This window comes from Schistocerca americana, chromosome 6 (assembly GCF_021461395.2).
Source record: "Schistocerca americana isolate TAMUIC-IGC-003095 chromosome 6, iqSchAmer2.1, whole genome shotgun sequence".
NCBI lineage: Eukaryota > Metazoa > Arthropoda > Insecta > Orthoptera > Acrididae > Schistocerca > Schistocerca americana.
The window spans coordinates 385,903,576-385,927,248 of NC_060124.1; positions in this window are offsets into that span (position 1 = coordinate 385,903,576).

Sequence of the window (23,673 nt, forward strand, 5' to 3'; positions counted from 1 at the left end):
CCAAATAATTATTTTCGGCATTTTATTTGAAAAATATGCAAGTTTAATTTTGAAACACGCCATAATATAGCTTTTTTAAGCTAATGCATGTTAAAAGTTTTAATGTCTCGGATTGTACGGTTTCTATAATTACGACAAGCCCTTTTTTCTCATGGTATGTTGTACCCGAAACATTTTTAATTCCACTTGATTCCTACTGTTTTTATCGTTGAACGTTGCTTCTCTACTGCATAAAGTAAGCAGTATATCCTTGGAGCACTTGTGCACAGATAATTATTGACTCATCTCCTATTATTAAATAAAATATCTATATGCCATTCATTTATATTTACTTTTGACAGTTTCGAATACACTTCATAATGGCCTAATTTAAATGCCGAAAACGGTCTTCTCTGGATTTAACAATGTTATAATCAAGAAAGGGAGCTGCTTTTCATTAATTGAACAACAGTCGCGGTATCAGCATCATAGAGACACGGAGAAACAAGTAACTGGTCTGCCCAGCCAGGCAAGAGGAGCCATGTCCTCCTTCAAGGTAAGAGCCTCTTTCATTATTGCTCATGTTTAAGGCTAAATATGATTCTTAATTACTTCAAAATTAGGCTGAAAGGGGGCTCAAAAGCAGCTCGCTTAACAGAGCGAAAATGTGAAATATCTTGAAAAAGAAATGAATTCAGGGACTTTTATAAGAAAAAGGTGCACTTAAATTTAAGTATCTGTTACTGTCACTTAATGCTATAAAGTTTTGTTAACTCCGTTACTGTTTCATCAGGTGTACGGTTGCGTAAAACTGTAAGTCAGTAGTAACTTCCTGCATGTACACATGATAGATGGGTGTGTAAAAGATGAGTTGCAATTCTCTGTGACAGCTAGAAAATCCAAAAGAATGCATTGATTTTATCCGTCTTTAGTGCAACTGCCGAGCCTCATAGAAAATGTAAGGGTCGTAAACAGCTTCAGTTTTTGAGTGAACACTGTCAACAATAGAGATGCTGCATACTCGTTGGAGGCAGCGATGTCAGCAGCTACTAAAACCTATTGGATAGGCTCTCATGGCGGTCTCCGTTTGTTCCGCTGTGGGAATTGTGCGATATCCAGATTTTTCGGGCATTCGGATGTCCCAATGGCCCGATGTTGAACTGCATGAGAGCGTGAGGGCAGCCATGCTCGTTGACTTGGACGACGAGTAATGCCAACTAGTAGACTCCCTTCAACATTCTGTTTCATCCAGCATCAATGGTCGGGCACCAGCAGCAAAGAGACCAGGCTATTAGTTTCAGAAGCATAGAGGGCCGTTAACACTACAATACATATGGCTGCGCTTGGTATAGCGCCGTGGCCGGGAAGAACGGACAGCTGATGAATAATGTCGCAAAGTGTTCAGCGATGAGTTTCGGTTCCCCGTATAATGAATTCTACTCTGCTTTTGTAAATGATGAAAGTCTATGTGAATGCAGCTTGCCGCTAACTTGGTGTAATGTTTTGTCTGTACAGAAGTGTATCTGTCGCCTTTATCGCTCTTTCCCTCTCACACATAAATCAGTACAATAAAGTCAGGGCTTCGTGTTTTCTAGTTAGGCTAAACCGTGAAAAGACAGAGAAACAATTATGCTAATGGAGCATTCTCTCACTCTCTCTCTCTCTCTCTCTCTCTCTCTCTCTCTCTGTCCTTTATCTGTGTACAGTTCAAATATATTATTTACGTGAAATCAGCCTAGTAGAATCTCTGGTGGAGCCCTTCTTCTTAATATTCAGCGGCTGGCTTGCTAGAAAAGATCTTTACATTTGTTATTATTATTAAGCGCTGCATTCAGTTGGGAAAATCAATCGTTTGAACAATTCGTTCAGTTTACGACAGATCTAAAATTTCAGATGTGGACGAAGCCTTTTTGGACGATTTCAAAAAAACTCAGAGATTGCAGGCTCTCTTCGTCACAGCTGAAACTTCCCAATTAATTACAGGGCCCAGACAATAATCAATGGTTCAGACAGAGAACTCATTCGTCATTCACTCTAGAATAAAATGGTCACAAACCTTATTTCTGAGGAAAATTGTATATTGAATCCATTTCCGTACATGTTCCGTTTTCTGTTGGTTTCAAGTCTCATGTAATTTTCTTTTTCAGGTTTTTCTTTCTCTTTATCTATCACGCTAGCGGCACAAACTTTCCTAGCTCGCTTTAGCGCGAAGAAGAGTAAATAAATCTCCTTTAGCAATCCGACAATCTTCCAACCGATACTTCCGAAGCTGTTCCTCTCTCTCTCTATAATAACCATGGAGCATACATTTCTGTACCTCTGTTGTTCCAAAGAATAAACGTACTAGAAAAATACCTTGGCGTCGACGAGCTGTCGGCGCATATATTACTAGAAAATCTGATCAGATACTTTTCAAACGTAAATACATGTGGATGATTTGGTTGACCATTATTAATTATTGCGTGGTAGAGGGTAATTTTCCGTGGGGAGATTACACGCGCTACCTCGGATGACCGTGGTCAGTGATTATGGCGGTGACCTCTAGAGAGGTCCCATCCTTCCAATGCTTCAGAGAGACACAGCGGTGTTGCTCCCGGTGTCATGGTGTGGGGAGACATCGGGACTGACTTCTGGTGGTGACTGGGGGAACTTAAGAGACACAATGATACTTCATTGACATCCTTCCTCCTTATATGCTACCTCTCAAACGACAATATCGTTGTGCCTTTTTTCAACAGGACAATGCTCGTCTACACATGGAGCGTCTCTCTATGAACTATCAACGTGCTGTTGAGGTACTCTCGTGTCCAGCTAGGTGCCTGCATGTGTCTCCTATAGAACATGAGTGGTGCCAGCTGTGAGGCAACGGGCGAGTTGCGGCACCCTGAAAATATTCTAAGTTCAGAGTTGGCGGCCGAGCTCGTTAGCAAACACGTGGCGCCAGACGTTAGCCGGACTAGAGGGGTAGCCCCAGCGCATGGTCCAGCCGCGTGGCTGAGAATTCCGATGTGACGAGGACGGTGCTTTGTGTCAATGAAGGAGATGTCTATGCCGGGAGTGCCAAAGATGGCGGACTTTGTGAATCCATAATGGCGGACGTTTCACAGTTCGTATAGAAATTAATAGTAGCCAGATGAATCATGATACCTCAAAAAGAAACATGTACATTACTATTACTTGCACGACGATTCTGATTGTGTAATCAGATTTTCAACATCTTTAGTAGTCGAAAGTTTAATTCTGACGGTAAATTATACAGGTAAAACCCAGCTACGAATTTACATAATACAAACGCTTCATCTGATTTCGTCGATCGCTGTGTCTTTAGAAAGTTATTAGTGGAAACCTAAATTGGTATGAATTACAGGAATGTAACTTAAATGGTACGTGAGTTATTGGAGGTCAAAGTGGCTGATTACTATCAATCGCATCAGGCCATAAATACTCTACAGTTATACAAAGAAACGGTAGCAGCAGACTTATAAATATATTTATTCATCTATGTCTTTTTTTATATCCGATATATATATATATATATATATATATATATATATATATATATATATATATATATATATATATACTATTCATGAAGAAATTGGTTAAATATTTACTGTGTTTTAGAAAGCACAGAGACATTATGCTACTGGCCTACCTTTTTTTCTATTCCTTTGGTATATGTTTACTTAATTTGTTTATGTATCTAATAATGTGTGTTAGAGCGTGTTTATGATCCAGCCGTAGGAATATTTATTTAATTTCAAGTATTTAAATGTAAATCCAGTATTTCGTAAGTGTTTCAATGTGTTTGGGAGTGTACGATGGATTGGAGACATGGAGGGAGCGCTCTAGCCAATCACAGCGATCGTTCTAAAAAGAACACGTGGAGAGACTGTATGGAAGTCGGGGAGAGAATCATACTTCGAGGGCGGCTCAGGACACGAGAGAGCGCTGGACGTGAAGGCGCGACTTACAGTCACGGGAAAGAGTTGGAGTGGAGCAGTTTGCGCGTGACTGCGAGAGATAGAAATACTTCGGAGTGCAGACTTGTGAACGTGTGAGATTTTCGTGGTTTCTACAGTTAAGACGTAATATACGTTTAGAAGTGAACATCTCGCGAGCTGTGTTGTTGTTGTTCATAACTAATTACATGAAGTAGGAATCTATTGTTTCCCTGTTATTAAACTTATATTTTATTTAATTGCTGGACCATCGACACCAATAAGTGTTTTGTAGAAATATACCTCATTCTCGAAAGTACTTCTACTATCGTACTCATAATTTGAAGTCTTTAAAATAGTACCTGCAGATTTTATTTAATTGTGATCTTTCATTTATAAATTTATATGTTTCTTTCATAATTCGCAATTGCTGAGTGATAGAAACCTTCAACCATTCGTATATAGTAGACTCAGCAGTATTTGGCCTGTAATGCGGATAATACATATCCCAGCCCCTAGACATCGAGACCAGCCAAACCTTTCAATGTTTCAAATCTGAGTCGGAGGGTGCGTAGTTATTTGAAAGCCCGCACAGCTCAGATGTAAACTCCGTCTTAGAATATCAAGGACCAGTTACAACAGTTGTGGCCAGTTTCTCCCAGAAAAGGATACAACAACCCGAATCGGTGCATAGAGTCCATCACGTCCAAAGGGAGTAACACGTCATACGAATACGTGGGCTCGTAATGCCAAGTTCTCTGTAAATTTGACTCCAGTTTGTAGACGCTGTAAGAACACCACATACATTCATAGCCCGTGGAGCTTCATTTTTGTTTTCTCCTCGTCTTTCGGGTGCTTCAAACATTTTGCCCGGAAGTTCACAAATTGACAATACATTTTCAAACAGTCACTAAGTTGCAAAATATTATTTCAATTATCTTGTACAATAAAATGTATTCGGAAGTCTTTGACATAAAAGACGGTCTCTGTTACTTTGACAGGCAACAAAACTCAAAAGATCCAGTTGCATACACCGAGGAGCCAAAACATTACGATCACTGTCCATCGCGAGATTAAATACACCAGGCTTTGCTGGCACGTGTTGCGATAGGGGAATGCTGTAAGTGGAACAGAACGAATGAGGAATCATTCTGGCTATGATAGGGTCAGTATTGGGGAAATAAACACACAACCGGTAGATTTTTATGGCATGGCGACTGCGAAAGAGTACCTCTGAAATGGCAAAGCGGGTCCTCCGTACGCGTGCTAGTGTCATGAGCAAATGGGGATACAGATTCATAGACGGTGAAACTACAAAGTGTTCTACACTTCTTCATACAAAGAGCTGAAAACAAGTAAGTCATCAAATCAGGACGGATCACAACTTCGGTTTTATGAGCAGTACAATACGGCAAAGGTACCTTTCTTACCTTGCATTTATCGCGCATCTTTCGCCCAACGCAGGTGACTCCTGTATACAAGAAGGGTAAAAGAGCGGACCCGCGAAACTGCAGATCAGTATGTCAACGAATCAGCACTGCTTTAGAAAGTATCGCTCGTGCGAAAAGCAGTTTGTCCTTTTCTCGCATGGTATACTGCGCAACAGGTAGATTCCACATTTCTATATTTCCGGAAAACATTTGAAAAGGTGCCCACTGCAGACTATTAACGACTACATCAGTTTATGGACTAGGTTCTCATAAATGTGAAAGACTTGAAGACATCTTAAGTAATAGAAGCTGGTCTGTTCTTGGCAGCGAAGGTTTATCAGATGCAATGGTATCGACCGGGAAGCTCTAGGGGAACTAAGATAGAACCGCCATTATTTTCTATATTCATAAACGATCTGGCGGACAGGGTGGGCACCGATCTGTGGTTGTTTGATGATGATTCTGTGGTATACGGGAAGGTTTCGGAGCTGACTGGCAGTAGGAGGATACAAGATGACTCAGACAAAATTTGTACTTGGTGTGATGAATGGTAGCTAGCTTTAAACGTAGAAAAATTTAAGTTAGGAAACAGCCCGGTAACGTTTGAATACAGCATTAGTAAGGTCCTATTAGTTAGGTCTTGCTTGCCATCTAGGCGTAACGTGACAAATACGTATGATGAATAGTCGACTTCGATTTATTGAGAAAACTTTAGGGAAGTGTGATTCATCTGTAAAGGAGACCGCACCTAGGACACTAGTGCCACCTATTGTTGAGTACTGCTAGAGATTCTAGGAGCCCCACCAAGTCGGATTAAAGGAAGACATCGAATCAGTTCAGAGGCGAGCTGCTAGATTTGTCACCGATAGTTTCGAAATACGCGCAGACGTTAGGAGATGCATCCGGATCTCAAATGGAAATCCCTGAAGGGAAGGCGACTTTCTTTTCGAGGAACATAACTGAGAAAAATTAGAGAACTTACATTCGAAGCTGACTGTAGAACGAGTCAATTGCCTTCAACATCGCAGCCCGTCAGCAATCGTTGGTTAATATATTAAAAAACTAGAAACTCGCCTCGATTGCGGTGGCGGGTCATGGCCCATCGAACATAGGCCGGTGTGAGGTGGAGGTTACACCATTAAGTTAAGTAACGGTTTATAAAAGTACAGCTATGGTGTTCTTTTAATCATTGACAAAGGTCTTCTTAGGCACTTGTGGGTTTTATTGTTCTGAAGAAGGTGTAGTTATCTACGCCGAAACCTAGGTTAACACTAGGTACTTTTTTCGCAATCGAGGCGGTTTCTAGTTTTTTTATAGATTCAATTGCCACCAGCTTTCATTGTACTTAAGGCCCACGTAGTTAAGATACGAAAAATGAGAGCTCATATGAAACCTATAGACAGTCGATTTTCACTTGCTCTATTTGCGAGTGGAACAGGAAAGGAAATGACTGGTCGCCACTCACCCTATGATGCTTGCGGAGTATGTATGTAGATGTAGAAAGTGGGTGTCGGGCCGATTTTTCCTTTTACAAAGGAGGATAGCAAGCACAAGCAGCAGATCTGATGATTGATGACAGACCTGGTGCAGGTACAAGAGTGTCGGAGCAAACTGTTCAGCAAACATCGTTTGACAAGGGACTCTGCACCAGACGACACCTACGTGTTCCCCTGTTGGGTTAACAGGATCGATTATTACGACTGCTGTCGGCAGTGGGTAATCGAGATTGGACCATGGATCAACGGAAACCTGTCGCTTTGGCAGACGATTCATGTTTATTGTTACATCATACTGATGTTCGTATCCGGATACACTATCATACAGAGCAACGGCTGCCGTAAAGTGCATTGCTGCACGGAAGCACGCAAGTGGGGATAGTTTCACGCAAGGACAGACATATACCTGGGCTTCCTTGGGGCTGCGGTGGTACTCGAATCATCATTATTGCGGAGCACCTTCACCCTTTCATGCTTGATGTCTTCTCCCACGGTAAGTGTATGTTAAATCAGGATAACTGTCCACGTCACGGAGCTAGTATCATGCTACAGTGGTTTGCGGGGCATGCTAGTGAAGTCATGTTGAAGTCGTGGCAACCAAAGTTATTTGAACTGTCACCCACGGAAAGCATCTGGAATGCTATGGAATGACAACTCACTGTCAACGAACAACCGCCGCGTATTTTACGCGTATTATGCGATCTGTCCGAGAACCTCCCAAGGAGTAGGCGCTGTATTGCGAACCAACATGATTTTAATCAGGTGGCCGTTATGTTTCGGTTCTTCAAAATAGGTGTTCCTCCGACGATATTTGCAAGAAATGTTGACCTGCCGTGTTCTGCGGCAGGAGTTCGCTTATTGTTTCCCTGGAGTATTCTCTACATGCGCCCCCAGCCCGTGCAACCACACACTACACGTAATAGCACGCAAGAAATACTGAGGCTTTTCTGCGCGTACCTTGGAACTTGATGGACCAGATTTCAGTCACCTCAACTTTAAGCTTCTATGACTTGTAGTGGGGAGTGAGTATATAACATTTTTAATACGACCTCATCACTGGAAACGTATCGTTTCAGATCTGATACCGTTTTACTTCAGATATTTAACTCATCCTCTTCCCCTTGACGAATTGAATCAGCCGTGACCCACTAATGTTGCTAGGTAAAAGATCGAGAGGAAACCAAACGAAACATCCATTTACCACATAAGCAAATTTGTTTGTATTAAGATTTAAACGTCACGTGTTTGCATTATTCTAAAACAAAAATGAACCCAGCACACTGTTGGTAGAGAACAGTATAGATGCGCTATAAAAGTGGACCGATGTGACAACCACGAACGCTGTTACGGACATTGTAACTACGAAGAATGTTCTGGTACACACTCTCCATCCCATCTGCCGTCTCTTTAATTTCTAGTGCAGCAGCCAGAACTCTGTCTCTCCAGAAGTCTCGTACGTTAAACTTTGCATACAACCCCATAAGTACCAGTCCATAGGAGTTAAATCTGACGACGCGGTGGCTACACGGTTGGACCACTTCAGCCTGTCCATCTCTCACCGTATCGTCTGCTCAGACGTGTCCGAACTGCACGTGAGAAGTGCGGTGGTGCACCATCATGCCGAAACCACATATCCTGGCGGACATTAAGTGATATAGCTTCCAAAAATAAATCCAATATGTTTTGTTGGAAATTCAAGTTAGCTTGAGTTGAAGGAGGTATGGCCCAATCACATGACCACCCAGAATACCTGCCCACACGTTGGTATCAAATTTGTGCTTAAATCCCTGAACATGCGGGGCACGAGGTTTCTCGTTGGCCCAGACGTAGCTGTTTCGCAGGTCTAAGATATTCTCTTTCCATCAACAGACTTGGATGCGCTATACACACATCAAAAAAGGTTTGAATCAACCCGGTTCTCAGAACTCCTGAAGATAGGACTGTGGATATTGTATCAAAGACAATTGTTCCGAGATGTCACCAAACCCCCCCAAACACGTAAATAACCATGCATGAGCAGCGCCTATTAGATGGAAGGGGTGTGACGGCCGACCAGTTCCAGTCATTCCACCACGAAGGAGATACACGGCTCGTGTTGTCTGTAGTTCAACCATGCCTAGACGGTCAATACCGCTGTTCGATAGCGTCAGCGTTGTTACTTTGTGTCAGGAAGGGCTCTCAACAAGGGAAGTGTCCAGGCGTCTCGGAATGAACCAAAGCGATGTTGTTCGGACATGGAGGAGACAAAAACTGTCGATGACATGCCTTGTTCAGGCCGCCCAAGGGCTGCAACTGCAGTGGATGACCGCTACCTACGGATTATCGCTCGGACGAACCCTGACAACAACGGCACCATGTTGAATCATGCTTTTCGTGCGTGTGTTATGACTGTCCGCAGTAGGCTACATGATGCGCAACTTCGCTCCCAGCGTCCATGACGAGGTCCATCTTTGCAACTATGACACCATGTAGCGCGGTACAGATAGGCCCAACAACATGCCGAATGGACCGATGAGGATTGACATCACGTTCTCTTCACCGATGAGTGTCGCATATGCCTTCAACCAGACAGTTGTCGGAGACGTGTTTGGAGGCAACCCGGTCAGGCTGAACGCCTTAGACACACTTCAAGCCAGTGTAGCAATGTGGAGGTTTCCTGCTCTTTTGGGGTGGCATTATGAGGGGCCGACGTACGCCGCTGGTTGTCATGGAAGGCGTCGTAACGGGTGTACGATATGTGAATGCCATCCTCCAACCGATAGTGCAACCATATTGGCACCATATTGGCGAGGCATTCGTCTTCATAGACGACAATTAGCGGCCCCACCGTGCACATCTTGTGAGTGACTTCCTTCAGGATAACGACATCACTCGACTAGAGCGGCCAGCATGTTCCCCAAACATGAACCCTATCGAACATGCCTGAGACAGCCTGAAAAGGGCTGTTTATGAAAAACGTGACCCAACGAACCAATCTGAGGAATCTACGCCGTATCGCCGTTGAGGAGTGGTACAATGTGGACCAACAGTGCCTTGATGAATTTGTGGATAATATGCCACGACGAACACAGGCATGCGTCAATGCAAGAGTACGTGCTACTGGGTGTTAGAGGTACCGGTGTGTACAGCAGTCTGGACCACCACCTCTGAACGTCTCACTGTATGGTGGTACAACAGGCAATGTGTGGTTTTTCATGAGCAATAAAAAGGGCGGAAATGATGTTTATGTTGATCTCTAATCCAATTTTCTATACAGGTTTCGGAACTCTTGGAACCGAGGAGATGCAAAACTTTTTTTGATGTGTGTACATCTGAACTGTAACCGTCGTAGTACGGAAACAGTAAGTTTCGGGATATGGGCTCCTATTCCAAATATTATGTGCTCATTCTGCTCTACGAGTCCCAGAACGTAGTTACGGGAATTTCCGAATACCTTGTACGTGTGGGTGACTCTTTTCCAGTTTTTATCCATTTATTACTGATTCTGCAGTCGTAAATAAGGTTTTCATATTTGAGACGAAAATAGGAACAGTATCCATATCAGTAATAATTCTGTAAAACTGTCGCGGCTGTGTGTTTGTTTGAACAAGCTTCTCGAAAACTACTGGACGAATTTTCATGGCGTTTCCGCGGGTAACTTGAATATAGCTTGGGGCATCGTAAAGGCTTTATTTCATCAAAGTCGGATCACGATAAAAATGTATAGTGATTTAATGTTTTACCTAAAACCATTGTATCTGTCCGTTTCTCCATTTGACCGCACTAATCTTCAAAACTAGTAGACGAATTTTCATTGTGATTTCACAGATGACTTGAGCATAACCCGTAACACAGTATAGCCTTTATCTCATCAAAAACGGATCACAAAAAAATATATAGTAATTGAAAATTTTATCGGAACTGATGTAAATTCCAAAGGAATTAACTGTATCTTCAGCTTTTCTCGACCAACGCGCTGAATTAATATCTATGAAATTTGGTAAGAACATAGCTTGAACATTGAGGAAAAACAAAGGTTACTTTAAGAAGTGTTTGGTACAATATACTTGTTGATCAGAAGAGTATTACGTGAACCAGGGAAAAATATTTACTCAGTGAAAAAGATATTTGCTCCTTGACTTTTGACCTTTACCATATTTCTAAAAGTGATTTTATTCGTTGATATGGCTACATGATACGATTCAAAGTAATGAATGCAATTCTTATATAACCTTCAACGTGTTTAAGCATACTTCCATACTATTTGTTGCATAATGTACAACTTGTAAAATTTGTAACTACTTCAGTAACACGCTTCATGAATGGGGAATCCTGCCCATGCTCTTCTGTAAGCAGAGGCGGCAGCGACGTTGAACATGCCGATACATCGTGTGCTGGGACAGCTTGGGTCGAGGGAGAGAGGGGCGCACATCAAGAGCTATGCTCTCCCCAACCAGCAGACACGTGACGGCAGCTGATGTTATTGCACTTACAGTAGATTAGTTACTCGTCACCATTCTTCATAACAAAACTACTGACATATGAGCGCAGCCGCAGTTAACAGTTATTCATACATAAAACGAGGACCGTTTCATTCACAAGTGAACACGTGAAGTGTGTCGTATGCCTCGTGCTAGAAGCAAATTTGAAAAATAAGAATGGAATATCAAAATCGCAGTCTTTGGGTTAGAAAGAGTCAGGAAGAAAGGCTGTCGCTCCTGCTGCTCAATCTATACAACAAAGAAGCAATAACAGATACAAAAGAAAGGTTCTGAAGTGAGTCTGAAATTCAGAGTAAAAGGATATCAATGATTTGGTGGGCTGATGTTACTGCTGTTCTCAGTGTAAGTGTGAAGGAGCTGTAGAACCTGTTAAATGGAATGATGAATCTAATGAGCACACGATATGGATTCAAAGTACATCGAAGAAAAACGAAAGTAATGAGGAGTAGCAGAAGTGAGAGTAACGACTGTGCGGAAATCTGAAGAGAAGCAAATCGAAGAGACTGATATGTGGCGCTATAGGAAGATGCTGAAAATTAGGTGGAATGATGAAGATCAGAAGTGAGCCTCTCCACACAATCTGTGAGGAGAAGAACGCGTGGAAAACATTGACAAGAAGACGGGACCTGGTCATTGGACGTGTGTTAAGACATCAGAAAATAGCCTCAAGGATATTTGACTGGTCTGTAGAGAGCGGAAGCTATAGCAGAAGACACATTGGAATATATCCAACAAATAACTGAGGATGTACTGTGCGAGTGCTGCTATGAACGAATACATTAGCAGAGGAGGTGAATTTGTGTGTGTGTGGGGGGGGGGGGGGGGGGGGGGGGCAGCTTCAAACCAGTAAAATGAACAAAAATTCGGTTGAGAAGAAAAACAAGTTAGTGGTAAAGGAACTAAATGGATTCGTTTTGTTGATGACATTGCGTTGTTGGCGTTTAGCTGAGGTAGAGTTCAGAAATTATTATCAGATATTGCTACACAAAGCTAGAAAATAGACAAGTAAACAAATTACAAAAACAAGAGAATATATAAAAAGCTTCAAAAGTAAGAAATCGGAAATTGAATAGAACCAGTTGATGATTTGAGGACGGCGACGGCATGCACAGAAAAAGTAATTAAGAGAGGAGTAAAATGTGCTAGGTGAATACTGTCTTCAAACATAAGACTGTACCGAATCTTCACATGGGTATGTTTAGTACCTATTACCAACTTTTAAGCCGGCCGCGGTGGACTCGCGGTTCTAGGCGCGCAGTCCGGAACCGCGCGACTGTTACGGTCGCAGGTTCGAATCCTGCCTCGGGCATGGATGTGTGTGATGTCCTTAGATTAGTTAGGTTTAAGTAGTTCTAAGTTCTAGGGGACTGATGTCCACAGCTGTTAAGTCCCATAGTGCTCAGAGCCATTTGAACCAACTTTTAAGGCAATAGTCGTTCTAAACCTCAGAAAATAGGGGGAATATGCACTTTGGAAAGTACTAGTACTGAGAGAAAAACAAAAAGAATGGTTACACTGAGATGAAGATAGATATGTGGTAGCCAAGACATGTGCCCAAGACCAACTGATGGTAAACAGATGAAGAAGGTTTTTCCTGGATAACAAGACACAGGAATATGTTAGTGTAAGAACGCAAGCAAGGTGGGTAACCGATATACAAAGAAGTCTAGAAGCAACATGGAACCACAGACATGACCCTAATGCACGAAAAAGTCTATCGGGCACATCAGTACTTGTGAAGTGGCAGATTACGACGATGAGATTCGATAAAAATTCCACAATTACAAGTGAACTGTTGCATTCCTTTTACAGTCCTCCTTTCTACTGCTCCATCCAGTGCCAAATTAATTTTTCCAGTATGTCATGTATGTACCACTCTCCTTTGTCTATTTACCGTAAACGTCTTCCACGGACTAGTCTTTCTATTAATTTACACAAGAGTGTTTGCTATGGATTCACAGTCTCGTTAAATTCTTTGAAAGAATTGATCGTCATTGACAGTACGGTTACTAAATATCCATTATTACAGTTTCAAACATTGGTCGTTTCCAAGTCAGCTACAAGCAGTCCTCAAAGGATACGCCAATGGCCTTGCCGCAGTGGTAACACCGCTCCCTGTCAGATCACGAAAGTTAAGCGTTGTCGGGCAGGGCTAGCACTTGGATGGGTGACCATCCGGTCACCGAACGCTGTTGGCAAGCGGAGTGCACTCAGCCCTTGTGAGGCAAACTGAGGAGCTACTTAATAGAGAAGTAGCGGCTCCGGTCTCGGAAACTGTCATACGGCCGGCAGAGCGGTGTGCTGACCACATGCCCCTCCATTTCCGCATCCAGTGGCGCCTGTGGGCCGAGGATGACGCGGCGACCGTTTGGTACCGTTGGACCTTCATGGCCTGTTTGTGAGGAGTTTCGTTTTCCAAAGACCACAATTAAGAGGCGCGCAGGCGTCCTGATATGCAGTCTTTGTAAGTATACTCAAAGCACGGCTTATTAAATCTGGTACTCTCTGTCACCTTATGTAGTCTAACCTTGTAGCGCTTATCTCCACGAGTGGCTAGTCAGTTCTTTACACAACTGTACTTGCTGTCTATACCTATCTATGTAGGCAGAGATTGTGTACCAATACGCCTCCGTGCATCTTAAATGTAGTTCTTAGAGATAGCGTAATTTCACTGGAGCTCTTTTCCGGTAGAGATCTTTCCCTCCTGTTTTGACCAGAACGCTGCTCGTTACTGATACGTGCAGCAAGCACATTTCATATTTCACGTATTTTTTATCCTGTTTCTCACATAACTGGAGGACGACGGTTCAATCCCGCGTCCGGCCATCCTGATTTAGGTTTTCCGTGATTTCCCTAAATCGCTCCAGGCAAATGCCGGGATGGTTCCTTTGGCCGGCCAGAGTGGCCGAGCGGTTCTAGGCGCTACAGTCTGGAACCGCGTGACCACTACGGTCGCAGGTTCGAATCCTGCCTCGGGCATGGATGTGTGTGATGTCCTTAGGTTAGTTAGGTTTAAGTAGTTCTAAGTTCTAGGGGACTGATAACCTCAGCAGTTAAGTCCCATAGTGCTCAGAGCCATGGTTCCTTTGAAAGGGCACGGTCGACTTCCTTCCCCATCCTTCCATAATCCGATGAGACCGACGACCTCGCTGTTTGGTCTCTTCCTCCGAACAACCCAACCCGTGACATAACGGTAAATTTAAAGGAGAGTTTTTCATTGACGTTCTACGATGCATTTATTTTATACATTATTTAGATGTTGGGAAAACAGGACTATATAGCGAGGGTCACAGACCCAGCCAGGGGCTGGAAACTGTTGAAGAAGAAGAAGAAGAAGACCATGATGATAATTATGATATGACAGGCTCCCGTCAATTTTATTCCTTTTAGTGATGACTTCTGTTGTCTTGGAGCACTTAAGTCATTCCCAGTCTCTTTTAATCATGATTTTAGTGCCACTACTGTAAATCACGTGTGTATTACGATAGTGGTACGTTAAACCTTGTGTATGTATTGATTGCGGCTGTTGCCCACTTGAAAATTAGCGAAAATCTGAAACTGCAGTGGCGCATTTTTAACAAACGTACTGTAGTATCGATAGCTACGATGCCACTTCGTAGGTTGGCAAAACGACACCGACGCCGATGACAGCACCCTCTAGCCGGCGCTGGAGAGCTCTACGAGCATCGCTACAGATTCTGCGCATTTCTTCAGGTGCAGACAGCCAGGGAACATCGTTTCAGCTTAGCTTTCTATTGAGACATTGCATCAGTTACGATGGGGCTACAACGTCGCACCTACGTGTCATCACCTAAAGTTATGTAATATGTTTGTGTGGTGTCACCGCCAGACACCACACTTGCTAGGTGGTAGCCTTTAAATCGGCCGCGGTCCGTTAGTATACGTCGGACCCGCGTGTCGCCACTATCAGAGATTGCAGACCGAGCGCCGCCACACAGCAGGTCTAGTCTACAGAGACTCCCTAGCACTCGCCCCAGTTGTACAGCCGACTTTGCTGGCGATGGTTCGCTGTCTACATACGGTCTCATTTGCAGAGACGACAGTTTAGCATAGCCTTCAGCTACGTCATTTGCTACGACCTAGCAAGGTGCCATATTCAGTTACTATGAATGTATTCTGAACAGATAATATTGTGAATCATGCACCGTCAAGAGCGACGTTCATCATTAACGGATTGAAGTATCAAACTAATTACGTCCGCTTTCTGAATTCTAATTCCCTTTCCTGTTTCAGACCACACGTCAGTATAGTTCTTTCCTCCTCACGCCAGCCTGCGTGAGCTAAAACGCGTGCATTTCGGCCTCCACTAGTAACACGGTGTTGGCTCTTCTGCCAACACAACAGTTTGCATATGTTTATACACTAGTAAAGGTGCTTTAACTGTATTTGTAGTACCGACTTGTATTACCTTTTCCTGCTCCTACCTACACGCCGCCTTCCATGCGGGATACAAAACGTACAGTCAACGGAGAACATGAAGTCTTTCAAAGAATTTCTAGTACCTCTTCATTCCGTGACTTGCGACTTAAAAATTTATCGTGTAGCCGAGCACTGCCGTTAATGTTGTCTCATAATGGGTGGAAGTTTTCTGGACGCAAGCCGAGTTATCGAAGCGTTACTCCGGAACAGCAGAGAGAGTGGAACTGTTCTGGCTGTTCGTCGAGGACAAACGACTGCGATGTTATCTTTCGCAGCGCCATATTGCGATGGCATCCCAACAGCACGCATTCATTCTCCGCGCCTAAAGCTGCGTGCAGGAAGGCTGAAGAGCGAAAAGACAGCAGTGTGGCGGACGGGGTAAGGAGAGCTCTCGGGAAAAGATATTTAAACGGTGAGGGACGAGGAGGCGTGATTTACGTGGCAATAAACCGCCGCCGCTGCGCGGACAGTATATATTGGAATAATAGTCGCAGAGAAGTCTGGAGAATTTCTAGCGCCAAAGTTGGCAGCGCGGTGGCGGCGGCGGCGGGACTCGCATTGCCTGTTAGAATGCGGAATTAATATTCATCAGTGGCCGAGGGCGGACGCCAGTCAGCCCGTACCTGCTACGCTACGCTGCTTGCCAGCGAGCTGGTGCTGTTAGCGCTACCCCTGCGTTAAGGGCCGTGCTGCGGAAATGGCTTTCATCTACTGTAACTAGCTGGACAGGCGAAAGACCCTCAGACATCTAGACTAGTCTAGTAATCCCAATTACAAAGAAGGCAAGTGCTGACATCTACACTACTGGCCATTCAAATTGCTACACCAAGAAGAAATGCAGATGATAAACAGGTATTCATTGGACAAATATATTATACCAGAACTGACATGTGATTACATTTTCACTTTATGTGGGTGCATAGATCCTGAGAAATCAGTACCCACGACAACCACCTCTGGCCGTAATAACGGCCTTGATACGCCTGGGCGTTGAGTCGAACAGAGCTTGGATGGCGTGTACAGGTCTGCCCATGCAGCTTCAACACGATACCACAGTTTATCACGAGTAGTGACTGGCGTATTGTGACGAGTCAGTTGCTCGGCCACCATTGACCAGATGTTTTCAATTGGTGAGAGATCTGGAGAATGTGCTGGCTAGGGCAGCAGTCCAACATTTTCTGTATCCAGAAAGGCTCACAGGACCTGAAACATGCGATCGTGCATTATCCTGCTGAAATGTAGGGTTTCACAGGGATCGAATGAAGGGCAGAGCCACGGGTCGTAACACATCTGAAATGTAACGTCCACTGTTCGAAGTGCCGTCAATGCGAACAAGAGGTGACCGAGACGTGTAACCAATGGCACCACATACCATCACGCCGTGTGATACGCCAGTATGGCGATGACGAATACACGCTCCCAACGTGCGTTCACCGCCATGTCGCCAAACACGAGTGCGACCATTATGATGCTGTAAACAGGACCTGGATTCATCCGAAAGAATGACATTTTGCCATTCGTGCACCCAGGTTCGTCGTTGAGTACACCATCGAAGCCGCTCCTGGCTGTGATTCAGCGTCCAGGGTAACCGCAGCCATGGTCTCCGAGCTGATAATCCATGCTGCTGCAAGCTTCGTCGAACTGTTCGTGCAGATGGTTGTTGTCTTACAAACGTCCCCATCTGTTGACTCAGGGGTCGAGACGTGGCTGTACGATCCGTTACAGCCATGCGTATAAGATACCTGTCATCTCGACTGCTAGTGATACGAGGCCGTTGGGATCCAGCGCGGCGTTCCGTGTTACCCTCCTGAATCCACCGATTCCATATTCTGCTAACAGTCATTGGATCTCGACCAACGCGAGCAACAATGTCACGATACAATAAACCGCAATCGCAATAGGCCAAAATCCGACCTTTATCAAAGTCGGAATCGTGATGGTACGCATTTCTCCTCCTTACACGAGGCATCACAACAACGTTTCACCAGGCAACGCCGGTCAACTGCTGTTTGTGTATGGTACATCGGTTGGAAAGTTTTTGGCCCGGGTTCCCGGGTTCGATTCCCGGCGGCGTCAGGGATTTTCTGTGCCTCGTGATGACTGGGTGTTGTGTGATGTCCTTAGGTTAGTTAGGTTCAAGAAGTTCTAAGTTTTAGGGTAATGATGACCATAGATGTTAAGTCCCATAGTGCTCAGAGTCAATTTTTTGGTTGGAAATTTTCCTCATGTCAGAACGTTGTAGGTGTCGCCACCAGCCTTGTGTGAATGCTCTGAAAAGCTAATCATTTGCATATCACAGCATCTTCTTCCTGTCGGTTAAATTTCGTGCCTGTAGCACGTCATCTTCGTGGTGTAGCAATTTTAATGGCCAGTCGTGTAGAATATTACCAAATATTCATTTTAATACTTCATGGTTGTAAAATGTTAATATACAAATTAATTACAGAAGAATGTGAAAGACTAATCGAAGCCAGCTCTATCTCGAAGAGAATTAGTGTGGATTCTGGAGAAACGTAGGAAAGCACGGGGCAATACTGACCCGATGGCTTTTTTTAGAAGATACAATTAAGAAAGGCAATCCTACGAATGGTTCGAATGGCTCTGAGCATTATGGGACTCAACTGCTGTGGTCATAAGTCCCCTAGAACTTAGAACTACTTAAACCTAACTAACCTAAGGACATCACACACATCCATGCCCGAGGCAGGATTCGAACCTGCGACCGTAGCGGTCGTGCGGTTCCAGACTGTAGCGCCTTTAACCGCTCGGCCACTCCGGCCGGCCAGGCAATCCTACGATCATAACATTTGCTGACTTAGAGAAATGCGTTATTTTTCACAAATGTCTGGTTCACAATCGAGAAGTTATTCTGCTAAAGGGACTAAGCGACAGTTTTCGATAAATTGTGTTTTATACTTTCTTAGGAGGTATGTGAACGGGGCTTTTACAAACTAAAAGGGCTGTCTCCAGTGATAACTGATGTTGGTGTTACGAACAGCAGTAGATTGCGTAAGTGGTAATTCCTATGCCATGTTCATGCTAAATAAGATAAGAGCAGAATGAGTTAAACGCGTTGGCCACTCTGGACGCACGCATTATACACTATCGCTTGCCCCTGTCGTTTGGTAGTCTCTCACGTATTCATTGGATGTACAATTAATAGTTAAAATAGTATGAATAATTCAGCAAAGGGAAGTAACAGAAAAAGTGGAAACTCTGAAAGAAATTGTGAGCAAAGATGAGGAAGCGTTTTCTTGATGATGATGTAATAATAGCAGTAGCTCGTGACAGGCAAACATTTAAATTTGTTCAAGAGAAAGGCAGTTTTTTTATATGCTTCAAGCAAGCCTCCGATATGATCGCTAACTAACGTCAACGTAAGTTCCGGCCTAACACGCCTAGGGTAATTGAGATATAAAAGACATTTGGGAAATAATAAGATTGTTGAAAAAGGGGTGACTAGGTGAAGATTTCAAAACGATGACATTTAGTGAGATCACTGGTGCAAAAGGATTATATTCAGAAAAGGAAAGGAACCTCAGAAGAATGATGGAATACCTACCAGAGGTGCACAAACAGTGAACTGTGCCAACACTGAACAGTAAAATGGTTACTAGAGATATAAATCTTGCAGAACTTAACTCGTTTAGCATACCTGTGCAAAGGTATTTAGAAACTGTCAGGTTCTTTTTTTTATCGTATCAAGTGATAACTTTTATTACCTACAGTCAATAACGAGTGTTAATGTGGGGTTATGCATGTATTTTTAGATGTTATTAGGATTTATTCAGAACAACCTAAAATACGTATTTTACTTAGTCATTCAGCATGGTAACCGATTATGACAGTTAACGGTTTCGATTTTAGTGAGTCATCATCAGAATCAGTACCTCTTTCGAAAGTACCAATTAAAGAGATCATTTAGTGCTCCTCTTGGTCACTCCCCGCCAACCTTGCCGAAAGGAACTCACCAGAATTCTCTGTGACTAATTTGGTTATAAGTGAACTCGATTCGCATCAGGTTTTGACCTAACGTGTTACTAATTTCACAACTTACTGGTACCGATGATAATGCATTATATTCGATACCGATTAACTGTCATAAATGCATGAATTCTCACTGAGACACTTGTGAATACAAAATTATTTTTCGAATGTATCTCGTGCTCCATTTGACCATATCGAATGTCATTGATTTTGAAAAAGTTAATTATAATGTTGATTGGAATGCAGTGTTTGAAATTCTGAAGGTTTCAGAAGGTTCTCCTCAAGTTGTACGACCTTGAATACACTGAGAGTCGAAGGACATGAAAGGAGGCATTAATTGAGATGGGCGTCAGACAGTGTTGTAGCCTCGTATACATGTAGTTCAATCAGTACAGCGGGAACACTGAACGACACCAAAGCGTAGTCCTGAAACAGAATTAACCTTCAGGCAAAAGAAATAACAACACTGATGTTATAGCTTACGACATAGGAACTCTATCAGCAATGGTAAACGTATTGGATGATCAACTGAATGAAATGGACAGTATCTTGAAAATGTTTATAAGATGAACATCAGTATAAGCAAAACAAGAGTGAGTGCAGATGAATTAAATTAGACGATAATGAGGAATTAGATTGGGAAATGATATTCTAAAGGCAGAAGACGAGTTTTAGTATTGGGCAAAAAAATAACTTGCTATGGCCGAAGTGGATGGTATAAAACGCAAACTGGCAATAAGAACAAAAACATGTCAGGGAAAAGGAAGTATGATAGCATCTGATACAAATTTTATGTGTTAGTAAGCCTTTAATGAACTTATTTTTCTGGAGTGAACTTATTTATGCAACTGAAACGTGAATGATTGACAAGTCAGACAAGAAGAGAATAGAAGCATAGAAGGGTGTTGCTACAGAAGAATGGTGATGATTAAGTTGGTCGAATAACTAATGAAAAAGTCGATTTTGAACGAACGAAATTCATGACCATGCTTGACTAAATGAAGGGATACGTTGACAGCATGCACCCTGAGGCGTCAGTGACAAATCAGTTTTACGAGGAAGATAAGGGATAAATTACAGAGAGAGACCAAGGCTCGGCAACACCAATCATTTTCGATTAGACTTCGGTTGCTGTCACTTAACCAAGTGAAAGAGCTTGCATCATATCGACTAGCGTGCAAAGAGACATCAAACCAGGCTTCCAACTGGAAACCTAAAAATCAACAACTAAAACACTAACAAATGCAAAAAGATGGTGCCTCGTGTGCAGTCCCATTGTTCCAACATGAAGAGAGTATCATGTGCTGAGATGGCGTGCATACAGATTAAGGTACATTTCCACATACGTCATGAGCTTCTTTGATTGCGTTTGCGTACGTTTACATACAATAGGCCTATATTTAAGAAACTAAGAAATAAATATTTTATGCAAATATTTCTATCGTTTCTAGATACGCACGATGATAATAATTAAACTTGCAGTTTCAAAACGCTGCGTGGGAAATGCAGGGCGAAATTCATTAGAGGTGCAGGTGAAATATTTTTACAAATACGTGTGAAATATGATTAATATATGTGACATATATCTTATATGTGCAGATGTCGGCAAAGCTATGGGTAAACAGCTCATTATAATGCCATGGAATAATTTCAACCAAATGTGGTTCACATATTAGTTACGACCTGACAAGAACTTGGTTCATGGCTTCCGTGCCTGGTTTCCATGGGGTCCGAAGGAAAAGGGCAACAAGGTACTGAAGAGCATTCATGACTCACGCAACTTTTAACTGCATTTATAAAACATCGCATGCAGCCTCGCTGATACAAAACATTGATTTCTCCCTTCAAACTGTTATAAAAGACATAAACCTGGTTTGGGATCCAATATTAAAGAGTCACACAAACGCTGGCCTTACTGTAGATTACAAGCATATTAATCCTTGATTTGAAACAAATTATTCAAATAGGTTCTGAGCAAATTATCAAATGTCATTCCTTGCTTTAAAGTAAGTTGCTAGAAAACATTAATTCTAGTTTTAGAACAAATTGTTCAGAGACATTGATACAAGTCTAAACGAATTATTAAACATCAATGCTTGGGTTAGAGAAAGGCAGTAAACAGGCATCAACAGGAGGGACAGCATTCACACAAACTTCAAAGACTGCCTGTAAACAAGCCACGCAGTGGCTGGTAGTATGCCCTAATGTCTCGAAAAATTTTGGGATTCCTCACAAACGGTCACCCCAAGCACACAAGCTCCGTCTCTCTAGAACATAGACACAAACAAATCTTGACACACATAAGAATTTAATGGCATTGTGGGTCCTGTCGCACCATCCAGTTACCTGTCAATGACTAAAGAGTGGACAACGCCAGAATCCTGGAAACTTGTTTTAAATTTGAGGTCATAACACACAGTTAAGCTGGTGAGTACCCAAATGTACACTGAGGTGTCAACTCATGATATATCTCATAATATCGGGACGGAACTTCTTTTGCCCGGAGTAGTGAATCAACTGGACGTGAAGTGGACTCAACAAGTTGTTGGAAGTGCTCTGCAGTAATACTAAGCCATGCTGCCCCTACGGCCTCTCACAATTCAAACCAATCGCGAGCGGTTGTGGCCCAGTGATATGGCGTATTGTGATGAAGTCGATGGTTCAAATGGCTCTGAGCACTACGGGACTTAACATCTGAGGTCATCAGTTCTCTAGACCTTAGAACTACTGAAACATAACTAACCTAAGGACGTCACACACATCCATGCCCGAGGCAGGATTCTAACCTGCGACCGTAGCAGTCGCGCGGTTCCGGACTGAAGCGCCCAGAAACGCTCGGTGAAATCAGTGGCTATAAATGGTCGTCAGGTAGCCGAACATGACCATTTCCAGTCAATGGTCCGTTCAGTTGAACCAGAAGACCCAGTCCATTGCATGTAAACACACCACATTCCACTATGGAGCCACAATCAGCTTGCAGAGTGCCTTGTTGACAACCTGGATCCATGGCTTCGTGGGGTCTGCGCGACATTCGAACCCTAGCATCAGCAGTTACCAACTGAAATCGGAGCTCATCTGACCAGGCAACGGTTTTCCAATCATACTTTCAAGAGGCCAGGAGAAGCGCTATAGGCGAGTTTGCGCCGTTAGCGAAGGTACTCGCTTCTGCCGTCTGCTACGATAGCCAATTAACAACAAATTTCGCCGCACTTTCCTATCGGATACATTAGTAGTGCGTCCCTCCTTAATTTCTGCAGTTACTTCACACAGTGTTGCTCGTCCGCTAGCACTGACAATTCTACCCAAACGCCGCTGCGCTCGATCGTTAAGTGAAGGCCGTCGGTCACTGCTTTGTCTGTCGTTAAAGGTAATGATTGAAATTTGGTATTCTCGGCATGCTCTTGACACTGTGGATAACGGACTATCGAATTCCCTCACGATTTCCGATATGGAACGTCCCTTGCGTCTATCTCCAACTACCATTCCGCCTTGAAAGTCTGTTAATTGACGTTGTGCGACCATAATCACGTCGGAAATGTTTTCGCATGAATCGCCTGAGTAAAAAATGACCGCTATGCCATTGTAGTACCCTTTTATATCTTGTGTACGCAAAACTACCGCCATCCGTCCATGTGCAGATTGCTAGTCCTTGGCTTTTGTCACCTCAGTATATTACACACCCACGCAGTAAGTCCACTGGTGGGACCGCTGTCTACAGTATAGGGAAAGTGTCAATTATTTCACTGACCAAATTAAGTGCATTAAGAAATTTTACGACATGGGAGCTACTGTGACAAATTACTGCGGAAGGCCGCAATTACAGGGTTAGCGCCATGCTCTCTCACACAAGATAACACACTGTAATAATTGTCTGAAAATATCAGGAAGGTACAGCAACCTTATCAAAAATTAACAAGAC